Consider the following 15149-nt stretch of genomic DNA (forward strand, 5'->3'; position numbering starts at 1 on the left):
AATTTATTGTGTGCCAGCACTGGGCTACGTGATCGCCATACACCATCTCGTTGAATCTCTATAACAACCTTAGAGCCACTTAGCAGCGCTTAGAGGAAAGCCAGGCATTTTTCAGTGATGCTTGAGTGAGTGGTTGACAAGTTGCTATTGCAAAATAAGGAGATTGAAGCCATAGAAGAAAGTAATTTATCACCAGCTGCTAAGTATGAACAAGGGAATCAGATCCAGACCCCAGGGCCCCAAGGGTTAAGAGTCCAGGCCTCAGAGCCAGACAGCCCAGCCTGGACCTGGCTGTGTCTGTGAGTGGCAGTGTGAAATTAGGAAGTTCACAGACTCCGCATGTATTGATTTGCATATGGATATAACAATATTTATTTTAGAGGGTTGTTGAAAGGATTAAATAATATAGTGTATAAACTTGCTCAGCACAGGACTGGCCTATATATAGCGATTATTCAACAAATTATTTCATGGGCTTCACTCCAACGCTGAGTCTGTGAGTACCTCTTAGATTCTTGCTTCCCCTCCTGAGGTAGCATCTTATCATTCCTCCCTTGGTGCTACTTCTTCCTAAAACTTTGGGCTAGGTTTCAAAGTCTTTCCACTGTGACACAAAATGACATGTAATGGAACCTAACTAAAGCTTTTGAACATAGACAATCATGTTTTTGAAAGAAAACAGGCCTATTTAAGTTGCCAAGATGATTTAAGTAAGAATTTGGATAGACCTTTCTTACTGTGGTCACTGAATGACACTGGAATAAGTGACCAAAAGCTTTACAGACCTCACTTTATCTAAATATTTTGAAAAATAATAAGAATGTTAGGGCTAAGAAAGAAAGAAAGAGCCAAAATGAAGAATGAAAACCAATTGCTAATCAGTCTCCTATTTGAATCTGTTATAATAAATATTTGCTAACTTACTACTAAGATTCTCTGTCTTGCATTGGGTCATTATGGGAGGGTACTGACTGAATCTGAACCAGGCTCTGAAACCTGAGGTCTGGGAAACTCCACGCTTCATCCTTTATGGATGTAACAAAAAGAGAACCCTTACCCAAGGCAGCCAAAGACCACCCTGGAGTCCCAATCAGAGTGCCTGTTAATGGTTTGTCCTTCCTTCCCTGAGACAGGGCAGAGATCCCACATTTGGGACCACTAGGGGAAAGGGAAGCGATCAATTTCTCCATAATCAAGGAGCTGTGGTCTGTGATAAGTGTATGAACATGACATTTTCCAGTACAGCAGCATCTCATTCCCTTTGCTGCCAACCTAAAGAAACTCGAGGAGCCTCAGCAGCTGGGAGCCAGGGAGGCGCCTTTGCCGGCGTGGTGCGCAGCTAAGAAGCAGGTGGGGGTGGGGTCGACCCTACAGAGAAGGACCTGCAGCAGCCACTCAGCTCAGCCCTCCTCTTTTCCAACTCCCAGCGTTTATTTTGGCTCTGGGCAGCAGATCCCTCTGGGGACAGAGGAACCTAGTGGAACAGGGGCAGGGAGGAGGCATTTGAAAACCACAGGGTTAGTGATGAGACAGTGCAAAACAAACCTAACCAAAATACTGATTTGAGGGTGGGTGGGGTGGGGTGGATTTCAGGACTGTTCCATGACTGCCAACGGCAGTGAGCAGAGCTAAACACACCCAGACTCCTGGTTCCTGGCAGAGCTCCATTTCCCAAAAAACCTCCACAAAATGATTTCAAAGCTTTAGCTAAATGGCCATGAGGACCCCCCTTCTCCCCCCATAATCATAAGCTTTGAGACTGATGAATTTGCATGTGATAAGCTAGGCTTCCTAAAGACCACTGGAGGTTTCCGCTTACCTTCCCAGTCCCACATAGGCTCTCTTGGCTTGTGACCGCATGTACCTCATGGTCCCAGCAAAGACTGGGCCTAGGTCGTTCTCCAGCATTCCCAGGGACACCACCTAGGCTCTCCAGTTGTCTAAGGCCTCCCAGATCCTGCTCACCAGGAGTTCTAGGGAGAGAGAAAACCTGTGGTCATAAGCTCCTGAACTGGAGCTTTCAACCCATCCTTGTAAATGTGCCTCTTTGTTTCCTTCTGCTTTCAGGGAGCGAGAGGGGGGAGGAGAAGAGAATTGGATAGATATTAGGTTGTCTCGGGTACCGAAGAAGCATGTTTCCAAGTGGAAGGAACTGTGAATGATCAAGGACTGTCCCTCTGGGAGCCGTCTCTCAGTCTCCCACAATAATTCTGCTGGAACTGGAAACGCAGACCGCCAGCATGGCTTTCAGGGATTTCACAGGTTGTCTGTTTGTCTACATTACATTTCCAGACCAGCAGAGCTAAGGACTCTGCCTGTCCCTCAGCTACCAGACCCTCAACCAACCATCTACTTGTGTGTTTGGGCCCTTAGGACCTTAACTGGGTAAAAAGGTCAGCAGTCACCTTCGATTGCTTCCAAGCTGCCCCTATCCCCCTGACAAAATAAATCACATAAGCAAACAAAAATCCTTCCATTGTCCAGGCCTTATCTGCTTAGGAGGAAAATTCTGTCTTGTCTGATGGAGAAGCTGCTGGGTTCAAGGGGATTGTGAGCACAGGCCTTCTCTCTGCTTCCTGACTATAAATGCCATCCCATGAGGTGGTTTGCCTGTGGGCTTTAGTAAGGAACGCACAACAGTGTGAGGACTAAGATGGCTCAGAACTTCTCCAGGCCTCATCCGTTCCTCCTCCTGTAAAGGTGTCAGATCTCTCCATCCAGTTCTGGACCAGTGTCACAGCTTAGGAGGCCTGGTTATGCAGGACCACCCCGTAGAGGTCATCTCTGAGATTCTAAGCTTAACAGAGTTGCTTCTGGGTGACCAGTGGTGTGTGGTCAGGAAAAGGAGTCACAGATATAATTTTAACACAGGGAACTGTTTGAGAATGCTGATGCCTCACACCCAGCGCTGTCTTCAGGTTTCCAAAGAAGACCCAAAGCAGTGAAGATGTTCCTTTTTGAACTGCGCACTTGCAAGAAGCAGTGGTCAGGGTTTCAGCTTCCCTTTCCCCCTGCCCCCGACCCTCAACGTGCAGTGAAGCTTTCCCTCCTGGCTGGTCTCGGTGTTGACCTTAAGGTCAGGGATGCTGCCTTATGCATCTTTGTATCGTCAGGGCCGAGCATAAAATCTAGCACAGTGTAGGTTTCTGAAATGTTGAGTGAATGATGAATGAAATGCAGAAAATGACAGAGGGAGAGGAGGAAGAAGAGCAGGATCGAGAAGTTACCTGCTGAGGGTGGAGGAAAGGTGGAGTAGGTGATCTGGATGGTGAAGGTAAAGAAACTGTTTCTCTCATCCTTCTGATGCTGTCTGGACACCCCACTGATTCCCCTTCTGCAGTCTTTCCTAGGTATTTACCTACGAAGCCAAGGAGAGAGAAGTTACCCAGAGACAACAGGGTTCTCTTCCCATGGCCAAGAGTCAAACAGATGGCTGAGGGCAGGCGTAGGGGCTCTGGCCCACAGTGAGCTGGCCTCCAGATACACACCCCGTCCTTATTTACTACTAGGCCCAGGCTCTGGACAGCTCTGGACAGGCCTCTGTGCTGGTGAGGGCTGGTGCAGAGAGGTGAGTCATGCCTTCTTCATGGCACAGCTGTCACCTTCCAGGAAATGGAACACGTACACATAGGTACACACACACAGTATATACACATGAGTGTATAGACTTGACACACCAACAGTAGAGCTGATGCCACAAGACATGTCCACCCACGGTTCTTCCAGCCCTGGCCCAGCAGGGCCTGGGGTATCTGAAATGATAAGATCAGGTAGACAAGGGATGTGCTGATATGTTTCTTCTCTTTTGTGGTGCTAACATGATTGGGTTAAAGACTTTGGTCACCCTGTGGTTCCTGCACTAGTGAGCAGGCACGAAGAATATGTGAGTTCACAAACATTTCAATTAGTGGGATGCTGTGAGACTGTGAACAAAGCCTGAGGACTCAGAGGCTGGAATAGATGCTCTTTTAGGTTTATTTCTGATAACTCCCAGGGATTTCATTGGGAACTTGGAGAAGTCGGCATTCAGATCATTGATGGCCTCTTTGCTGTCAGACCCTCACTCTGCACTGGCCAGGGTCAGTCACAGGCACAGAAGGGCGCAGAGAATTTAGGAGCTGTAACTCAGGCTCTAATGCAAACCTGGCCACATCCTGCTGTGGGGAGGCTGACCAGGATGGCAAACAGCATGGACACCAAGATCAGTTGTCATTTAGACAGTGAAGAGTGCAACAGATCATGGAGGCCTTGCTGCCTCCTAAGACAGGGAGTGGAGGAGACCAGTTACAGGAGAGCTGGACTTGGCCCTTAGTTCTGTCACTGACTGACTGGGGAGGAATCACCATGTTTCTTGGGCCTTAGTTGTCTCTCTTTTAGAAAGAAGGCACCAACCTGGCTACTTTCCCTTCTCTAACCTATCCAATGGTAAATCACAAATTTGAGCGGTAAACAGTCATCAAGAAAAAAAATGAGGCCTTGACATGACTGTGTCCCCTGTCTGTGGGCTGCATCATTTGGACCATCAACTGCACCAGAGCCTCCTTGCCCCACTTTCCTTTCTCCTCGCAGTTTATTTTGAGCTGCAGACCAAAGTGTTGCCTGATAGTAGCTGACTGCATGCCAAGCAATGGCTTGGGCCAGCCCCCCTAACTCTGAGGACCCTTGGAAGGCTCCTGATGGCTGTGGCTGTTGGACTGTGCTTACAAGTGCTCGATAAATAAATGCATTGTGTGATGATGGTGGGGAGTGAGCAGCAACCGTCTGGGTCTGCCGCACATGGTCCTGACTACACCTTGGTGACTAAGTTGCTCAGAAGCGAACTGGAAGTTGCTGGTGGGGGCAGAGCTGAATGAGCAGGCATTTCAAAGGAAGGGCCCAAGGTGACTCATCGATCACAGAGGCAAAGAGAGAAGTTTGAAGTGACCCTCAGCTTCAAGTCACTCTGGTCTTTATTGTGGCCTTTCTCTTATTTTCCAGCTTTCTCTTTTTTTCTGATCTTTTTGGGATTTGGAAGTTCATGACATCCCTCCAGGCTCCCCCACCGTCTTGGGTCTTTCCCATTCATGCCAGCAGAGTCAAGGAAATACGAAAGCCTAGATCATGTGTTGTTTTTTTTCTGAATGTTATCAAAGAACTGGAGGGGAAAATAGAGTCTTCTTTCCTGCTTTCATTTTTTATTTACTCTCATAGTCTTTCTCTCCCTCTCCCCTCTTCTCTCTTTCCTCAAGCTACAAGATGATAAGATTAAAAAAAAAAAAAAGGAACAGAAAACTATAATTAGACATGTACGGGCAATGATTCTGCTTTGGGCAATGGAAAAATAAATTATACCAGTATTTCTATTTTTCCCAGCATCTGAAGAACAACTTTGGCTATTTGGGCAGTTGGCTAATCCTGGGTACATTGCAGAAATAACTCATGTTTATTTATTATTGGGTATTTATAACTGTTTCAGAGCAGGTTTCTATAACCCCACAAAGGAGTGTGGGCTCCAGCACTAGTAGGGATAGGGTAGAAAAGGAAGGATGTCATTGCTGCTGGGAAGGACACCGCTGCCCTCTCCTCAGCATTTCTGTTTGCTGAGGCCACAACATGGGTCAAGAGGAGGCTGAAATGAAAAATAAAGCTACAAGCTTAGTTTCTTGGCTGAAGCTTCCCTAAAAGGATGTCAGAGCCTAAATTGGTTTACTCCCAGTATTTGATGGAGTGTACACACACACACACACACACACACACACACACGGCTCAGGCAGAGATTAGAGGTGACATTTCTGGAGGCACAAAAGGATGGTGGATTCCTGAGCAGTCACCCACAGACCTGAGCCACCCAGGAATGCTGAGGGCTTCCAGGCACTGACATCATCCCTCTCCTGGCTCTGGGAGAAGCCCTCTGACCCCCAGGTCTTAGGGCAATTATTTTTAGCCAGCAAACCCATGCTGTGGCATTCCCATGGTGCGCTAAAGGGAGCCGGAATTTCAGAGAGGGCCCCTTTGACTTCACTGAGCTTCTATCTCTGCCTCTGCCTGTGAAATTAGAGATTGTCAAGGATGGAGACCTTGGAGTCCTTTGGTCCAGCGTCTTCATTTGGTAGAGGTTGAATGGCTTGTTCAAGGTCAAACAGCCAGTTGCAAATCTGCCTTCCTGTACCTCCACCTTATCTCTCCTGCTCTTTGTTACCACAGTTCCAAAATAACTTGGGATGGATTAAATTCAAGGTGAAAAAATTTAAAAACAAGCTTTATTAATTCATTAAAATACATGAATAAACTCATTGAATGTTACCATAAAATATTGTATGACATAACTGTTTTCCAAAACAAAAAAATTAGTGAAAAAAGTGGTGTTATTCTACATTTTGAAAATGGTTTGAATGCCTGGCTTAATAGGTGACAGTGGGATTGCTATATCTGCCTCTGCATTCAATCAGCTGCAACATTACACATCGTGTAGCCTCAGGAAAACTCTATCCTGAAAAAAACACAATTTAATATCTTTAGATTATTATGAAAGGATCTTGGACATCCTCAGGGGTCCCTGTACCACACTTTGGGAACTCTATCTGCACTCTTTGTTACTTTTGCTCATCCAATCACTCAATGAACATTCATTGAAGAACTACTGGGTGTTAAATTGGAAATTTAGACAGATGTAGCATACATGAACCTTAGTCCAAAAACTCGGTTACCAGAGAAACAAGGCTGAGTTTATTTTTCTATAACAATCAGTAATATCTGATTTCACTCTCATCTTCTACCAGGCTGCTGCAAACTTAACCTCAGTCTCTCTTGGGCTCCCCCATCCAAAGATTGCGGCATATTCTGGGGGTCTTGAATAGTGCAAAATCTTCGGGGATGGGTGCTTGGCCCTTGATGCTCAGGGCACACAGGAGCAGTTGAAACACCCACTGCCAGCTACTCTGGCCTTGAGCTTCCATGTCAGGCTTGAGGTGGGGACATATGCTCATGTGTCTACCTTCTCTCTTCCTCAGCAAGAACGTGGGTGCATGTCCTCCACTCTTCTGCCCCTCAAACCACGGCCTTCTCTCTCCCCCTGATTTCTTCTTCACAGGCCAGATGACTCTTTTGTCAGGGGGAAATCCTTTTGTTTGCAAGTTTCTTCAAGACACTGTCTCCAATTCTCCCCCCAAAAGCCAGAAAAATGTGCAGGTTACTTCTGCTTCCCACCCTGCCCCATGCCTCCCTTGGGATTAAATGAGCTAATAATAAATATGCCTGGTGCACACTAAGTACCCAGTAAATGTTGCTATTAATATTCTTGCTACTTTTACTTAGGGATATTGAGGCACAAAGTTTGAATAGGGAAAGAGGAAAATCCAGGGTTCACATTTCCACATGTCCCATAATGCTGCCGCCTGGTCCTCCTCTTTACCAGCTGCTTTAGGAGCCTCTCATGAAGTGAAGGACTGAGAAGCTTTCCCCAGTCCCCTTTGCCTTTTTGGCCACTCTTCTCTCTCAGATCGTACCACATGTTTTCTTTACGGAGAAGCTTGACCTAGGTCACTCCGAGATGCCCAGGAGGTGGGATCATCCTGGAATGTGGGGATCAGGGGACTTTAGAAGCTTTTGCAAATCCCCAGGTCCCCAACACTACCCTGCTGAGGGCATCCAGCTTGTGCTCAGGCCCCTCCAGGGGTGGGCAAATCTGCAGGGACAGCCTGGTCCTCTCCAGCACCTCCATCCTCCTTCAGGGGACCACCTGCTGTCCCCTGAGGTTTTCAATGGCATAGCTGTGAGCTCATTGCCTCCAGGAGGCACCCCTGGCAGTCTGATGGGTGTTGTCTGCCAGCTGAGGCCATTCCTGTGGTACAGGCAGGCCGTGACAGCCGGTCTTACACAGGCCGTCAGTGATGATTCATGGAATGGCAGGTGTGAATGGGCAGAGGGAGTTGTCTCTGTACAGGCTGAGAGCGTCCTCTGTGGGACGCAGGTAGAGCTGCCACTTCCTCTCACAACAAAGCTGGAGCCCATGGGCAGATCTGTCTTCACCAAGGCTCATTCTGTTTATTGCTCCCTTTGCGCATCCTGATGGGGCTGCCGATGCATGGTCACCTCTGGCTCTGCGCATATGCATGTGGGGGGGGGGGGGGAGAAAGAGGGAGAGATGCTACCTGTGTCCACAGCAGGGAGGAAAAGAGAGTAGAATGGAATGTCTTCTTTCCTTCTCCTAGGCTGTCAGCTGCAGTTCCCTCCACCAAGCCTTGGGGGTAAGTTTGGAAGATACATGGTTGGTGGACAATTAAGGCTTTTTCTCAGGGTGTGACATTCATGGCCGGGTAAGTATCCAGCCTGGTGAGAGCTGCTGTTGAACTTCTTTATAAAGCCAGGTTGATGATGGGCAAGGGCCCTGGTCTCCTGTGCACTCAGGACAAATAGGGTCTTGTCCTGACTGGACCCTGTGACTGGACTCCATGCTCCTGTGAATCTGGGCAGCTTCATCCTTTTGTTCCCCGGGAGTGGAAACGAGGTGAGCGGGACAGGACCATTCCAGGTCTCCTCTGCTAAGTTAAGAGCAGAGAAGCAGGATTAGGACTCAGTCCCACAACCCCAGACCTGGGCCTCCTGCACAAGCCATGCAACTTGTGGGGGCTCAGTCAAGAACCGTGGTAGATTACAGCTCAGGAAAACCCCCGTGCTGCCTGGTTCTGAGCAGACCGCTGCGGGGTGGAGCAGAGGGGAGTCAAATGCCTTCAGAGGAGGAAATGACTTCTCAGGCTGACCTTCCTTGCCTGCGCATCCATTTATCACTTGCCAAAAACAAAAGAGAGCAAGAGAGAAAACAGTTTGCAAACCTCCTTTTTTTCTAGGATTTGATGAAACTGCTGTGGCTGGTGAAACTCTGTGGAGGAGCTTGGGGTGTCTTTTAGCCAAGTCAGGCCCGTTCTCTGAGGTCTAGGAGTTCCCTGAAGATGAAAGGCTATTTTTTGTAGGGTCTCTTCTCCCACAGTGTGACTCAGCTCTTCTCTTAGGGGTGGGGGTAGGGGTGGGGCTACACTGGGGGCAGAACATGGTTGCCAAGAGGCTAGAGACTCTGTGCATGGTAAAGTCGCTGTTTATAGGCCTTCACAATGAAGAACTTTACAGGTTCAAACTCCAATTTAATCCTGGGCCCACAGGTTCTTGTCACTGCAGTTATGGCTGTCCTAGGTCGTGGACTCTGGGAAGGCACAGGCCCTCCTGTCTGACGTGCTTTGGGTGGTGGTAGCCCAGCACCGTTCACTCTGCCGGACAGTGATTCTCAAGTGGGGTACAACTTTATCTGTTATGGTTTTATTTACACACCTCCTAAGGGTGCTTAGAGTCCTAGGAAGTCAGAGATGGAGGGAAGTTTGCATCATCTAAACCCTTAATCTGACAGAAGAGGAAACTGAAGCTCAATGTCTGTCACAGGCCCAGCTTCACAGAGCAAATTCATGGAAGGAGCAAGACAAATTCCAATTTCTCTGTGGCTGGTCCCCTGTGTATTTTAAAGTCTCCACAAGGCTAGCTAATAACTAAAATTCTCACATGCTGTTATGAATGATAGTAATAATAATAATGGCATAACTCTGGATATTACTCCTTAAGTTTGGGTTTTAAGACTCCACTGCCTTACACTGGTAAAGTTAGGTTTAACGCAGACCAAACTTCCCGACGCCACGGGTTGCTGATAGCCATTAGGCATTTGTATTTTGGAGAGTGGATTTGTCCCTGTAACCTAGAATCTCTGTTCTCATGGTGAACGCGGGATTCCATCTTCGTACAATCTGTGAACTGTTCCACCGCAATGAGACTGTCATCGTTTCATTTCACACCCCCGTCGGTAACACAAAGGGCTGTAATTGATGTGGTTCAGAGACCAGAGTCTAAGCAATAAAAATGAATCCCTTATGACAGTCTGCAACGAAGCACATGGATGCAGCGTCTGGTTTTAATGGGAGTGGGAAATCGCTAACAGATGACTGTACCGTCCGCGGGCTAGAGTCTCTGGCCTTCCAACTAAAACCATGTCTGGTGGCAGCTCATAGGCCCCACATGTGCCCCACAGACGCGAGTTATTTACAGGACGCCCGGAGCGCATGGTGCTAGATGTATCGCAGCAGGGGCTGCGTGTGTGATGGCTGAGGTCATGGTTTTTCATTTCAAGCTTTAAAGACGTTTGGTTTTAAAAACCCCAGCGACTCCACTGGGATTGGCTTTCAGAGAAGAAAAACAGTCCCTGAGTTCCTTTCCTGTCCAAACACTGGTGGGATCAGCACTTACATCAGTGGCCCCACTTAACCCTTTGGGGCAGAGAAGGTTCTGTACCCGCCAACGTGCTCTGGGTGATTTTGCCTTTGGAGGAAGGAGATGAGTCACAGCCATTTACTATGAACTCACTAAAAACATGTCTAATGTGTATGCACCCAACCCAGAAGGCACAAAAACTGCTAAGAAATGACATCAGGGCTCAGAAACAGACATTTGGGGCTTTGCAAGAAGGTTTTGAGTAAGTCTGTTTCTAGCAGTGTCCTCATCGGTAATATAAAAGTGGTGATGGGTGGGGAGGACAGACCAGATTATCCCTCCATCCCCTCCAGCTCTTACATTAGATGAGCCCATGAACATATTCGGTCTGTTTAATCTGTGTACTGCCTCCCCCAGGATAGACGCTTTCTTGAGGTTGAGGGCCAAGTCAGGGTGCACACGGTTATTGTGCTACATCTTCCTGACCTTGTAGGTTTGCACTTTTGAATCAAAGATTTTAAACGAGAGGCAGGGAAGTTATTAGAAGTATTTTAAATATGCCTCACTCTTCACACTCTATCACAGATGCACTAAGGGAAACAAAGGTGAATGTCGTTGGACGATAAATCCAAGGAATGGTGTGACAAATAATGGTCACTGTTCCCAAAGGGTAGCTCTTTCCAGCCCTCTTTCACACAGAAAGAGCCATCATTATCACCAAGTCACGTACGAACATGAGCAACAATAAATAGCACAATCTAAGATAAACATATCTCGGATTGATGCTCTACTTAACAAATTACAAAACTTTCCTCATACGGAGAGAAGCCTGGAGGGACAGTGTTACCATGGGGGAGAACATACATGATTTATACTTTCTTCTGCTTGTTCATTTGTATTTTCTAAATTTTCAGCCACAAACACAGATGAGTTATTTTAGTAGTGAAAAAAAATTTAATCCCATTTAATTGGTAATATAAAAATGATGGATCCCGGGAGAGTTTTTCACAAGGGGGGCCTCCTGCTGCCTCCAGCAGCAGAATCGGGCTCACTCTTCCTCTCTCTTCATTGGGATTTGGGTGGTTCTACACACTCCTCTCCCAAAAGCAAGAATTCCTGATTCCTGGAACTGATATCAGCACCTCACATGGAAGCATGTTTCTCCATCTTAACAGTCAGACTTTTCCTGACATGCACGCTGGATGAATTCTCGCTCCTTCCATAGCGGTTCTGTAGCATCCTGTGGGTGCTGAACTGTATTCTTGCTTGTGCTGTCCTTGCAATATTTCAGGCCCATTTGTCAGCTAGACCCCCCAGATCTGCAAGCAAGCCACTTGAAAGCAGTAATTATGTTATCTTCTGTTTAAGCTCCTTTTTTTGTTTGTTTTCTGGCTTTATTGAGATATAAATGACAGTCAACATTGTATAAGTTTAAGGTGTATAAAGTAGTGATTTATATATGTATATATGCAAAATGATTGCCACAATAAAGTTAGTTAAGGTTAGTTAACACATCCAAAAATATGGAAAGCCACCATAATTTATGTGTCACCCTTGCACAGAAGCCAGGCGAATCTTCTCTGGATTGTTCCAATGTTAGCACTTAAATTATTTCTAATGGCCTCACTTGGTGCTTCATATACATTAAACATCGAGCTATCAATGCACGATTCAATTGTGATAGTATCCTTCCTAAATTCTGAGACTCTATAAGAACTTCAAGGCATCCTGGGTGACATTTGCTAAATATGACAGAGAAAGAGGTAGAGTTCTGAATGTGGGGCTATGAGCATGCAAAAATATGCAGGGAAAGGCATGGAACTGGTTGTCACAAGTCATCTGCCACCTGGGTGGCCCAGGAGCGGTTGTTGCAGGTGTGGCCTGGAGGGGCTCCTGGAAGGGACCTTGATGGGAAACAGCCACAGCCATGCTGACTCCTCTGTGAGATCCACTTATATTACAAATAGAATGGGAGGGATCTTTCCGAGGCACAACAAGCAAGAACACAGCCCAAGATCCGGTGACAACACATCTTCAGGCTCTGTCAACAGAACCTCTTAGCCATGGTGGCATTGTGGTTTGGAGGCCGTGAGTCTGGGGCACATTGCAAAGGATGTGACTGCAATGGTGTGTGTGCACAGGCCACACGGGCTGCAGCCAGCCTCCCCGTGCAGCTGGCCCAGCTCATGGCTCATTCATCTCCCACAGCTGTCAGGGCAGAGAACAACAGGTGAAAGCAGACCCTGCTCATTGTTCCCAGGAAGCCTTTAGCTACGCCTGCCGCCCCCTCCACCCAGTCAGAGCAGACCTCCAGCTTAGAGCTTTCATGCTGGGAGGCCAGCTCTCCGAGCCACTGTGACCCAGGACGCCTTCGTTCCAGACCTGGCCCTCAAAAGTTCTCCAGCCTGGGAAGCTGCTTTGGGGCCTCTGCAGTGCTGGGTGAAATGCAGAGACAGGTGGGGGCAGTCCTTGGGGAGCTCATCCGGGAGCCCTGAGGGCTGCAGGTCAGAGAGCACATTCCACCTGCAGGCCAGAGCCCCCTGTCACCCGTGTGGCAGCCTGGGGCACTTAGTTTGTCAGCTTGCCTTCCCAAATCTTCAAGCAGGCCATTTGAGATTGGTCATTCTCATCCTCCTCTTAAGTTCTTTCTAATGGCTTAGTTGGGTACTTTACATATATATTCAGCATTGAGAAATAAATCCAAAATGCAATTGTGTTTAAAGCGCACTGGTAGCATTCTGCCTAAATTCTGAGTATCTGTAAGAGGAAGACTTCGAGGCATTCTGGCTGAAGCTGGCTTAATATGACAGAGAAACAGAATGCTTTGAACATCAGGGGACACGAATGAGGCAAAATATGCAGGAATAAAGAGGGGGTGTGATAATGAATAGATACAGAGTCACAGTGAAGTGGGAGACTGGGAATACTTTTTGGAGAAGAGAGGCAGTTAGGTAGGGGCTGGGCGCCCAGGCCACGAGAAGAGTGATGCTAAATAATAGGATGAATCTAGCTTGGCATCAAATCAAAGTTTAAGTAAAACCTGCGACTCCTGGTAGAAAGGCCTGGGCCTCTTGCATCAGAGCCTGACCAGACCCTTTCTGTGCACAGGGGGCTCCACAGAAGCAGCTAGCACCCCCTACAGGTGGGGATGGGGGCCCATGGAGGGGGGATGCTGGGGCTGGGGTCTGCCACTGGGTGGACAAGGCTTTCTTCTTCCATCCCCGAGGGTTTTTCCTCTCTCTTCATCTGTGGTCTCTCTAGTCCAGATGGCAGTCCCCAGCCCTGCCTACACATAGATAGAAAGACGGTAGTGAGAAGGGACAACTTACCCCTCAAATTCTGCTTCACCACTGTCTGAAATTCCTGGCATCAGCCTCACTCCTCATGGAACCACTTAAAAAGATGCCATTTAATTAGGCTGCTGGAGTCATCTGAATGGGCAATTAGCAAGCATCCCTTTATTAGATTTTCTAGTCTGGAAACTGTGAAGTCATCATTTTTCTCTCCACTCTCTTCCCTCGGACCTCTGAACCTCTGTCTTGTGCTGAGACATGGATCTGCGTTCAATTCAAGTCTCTAATCTTCCCTCAGGCCTGGATGACATTGGGAACTCTCCCCTTTCTGGAACTCTTGTAACCACTCTTACTGTAGCAATGCTTGCTTGCTTCTTACCACTGTGCTGCGATGCTATTCTTTTTTTTACTCACATATTCTATCCAACTAGAGGGTAATTCCATTTGGGTCAAGGTCTGTGTCTCACACGATCAAAGCTTTGGGACATATGTGTCATGGTTTCTCAATAGTCAGTAGATTCTTAATTATTATCATAAAACTGCCACTCAAGCCAACACAGGTCAGGGGCATTTCCTCCTTGAACATGGCAAGTCCTGAGGCTTGGAGATAATACGAGGATGCTGGGAATAAGGAGGAAAGAGTGCTTGCTCCAAGGGGAGATATCACATTTCAGGGTCTGGACCATGCCCACCCAAAAGGAGACAGACAGGAGCCTTAGGAGCTGACTCATCTACAGCTGCACCAGACTCTGAGGGGCAGCAAGACTGTTACAGGTGATGGTGTGCAATACAAGAACCTTTACACCTTGATTATTCCCTATGGAACACTGTGCCAAGGAACCTCTGTGAACACCATGCAGGGCAGGGTGTTGGACACAAGCTTTCTAGCCAGTAGGACGGGAGCTGCCTGAAGGGCCTAAGCATGGGGTGGATGGCCTTCCAAGACGGATGGTGCCATGGCCACTGGAGCCTCATTTGGCATATCTCTGACATGCCTGCAGGGCAAAACCTGCCCCCTTTGGAGGTGTGGCTCACCTGCTCTGGCCACTCTCCACCAGCAGGAGCTGGCTAGCTAAGGTGGCCCAGCAGGCTGCTGAGATGCTTCCTAAAGTCCCCCACCTCCAGCTCCTGCACTTTCTGCTCTTCCCTCTTCCATTTGCTCCCTCCCCTGGCGGATCTGGCTTCCCCTGAGCTGTCCTCTCCATCCTTTCCCTGTACTTAGTGCCTCTTAAGTCACCACACAAGCGTGGGGGAGCCATCCTGGCTACCCAATAAACCAGCTTCAAAATAGCTTTGCTAAGCCCACTGGGGACACCTAGTCTCCTGGCTCCTGCTCCCCCATTTCTTCATTGCACAGTCCCAGCTGTGTCCATGGAGAGGCCGTCACTCAAAGGCAGCTCTTTCTAGGGCATTTCCCTGAGGTCCCCCTCAGGTCCACCTTCCTGGGCTGACTATTGCTGTGTCCCTTGGTTTTCTTAAGGGAAGGTGGCTCTTTCAGGGAGTATCCTGGAGTCTAGCAGAGGAGATAAGCTGGGGGATAACAAGGTGATTTCCTCCCACAGACAGGAAGTATTTGCTAAGTTTTAAGTGGGCTTTCCTTGGAATGGAGAAGGGGAACAACTGGGCCTGTGA

The 15149-nt window shown here is 47.9% G+C and overlaps 1 pseudogene; it reads right to left on the reverse strand.

Annotated features, from left to right (window-relative positions):
* Positions 1–11741: 11741 nt before the first annotated feature.
* LOC148094402 (U6 spliceosomal RNA) lies at positions 11742–11839 on the reverse strand (annotated as a pseudogene).
* Between the last annotated feature and the right edge of the window lie 3310 nt (positions 11840–15149).

This window comes from Miniopterus natalensis, chromosome 1 (genome assembly GCF_054644295.1).
Source record: "Miniopterus natalensis isolate mMinNat1 chromosome 1, mMinNat1.hap1, whole genome shotgun sequence".
In the NCBI taxonomy this organism is placed as follows: domain Eukaryota; kingdom Metazoa; phylum Chordata; class Mammalia; order Chiroptera; family Miniopteridae; genus Miniopterus; species Miniopterus natalensis.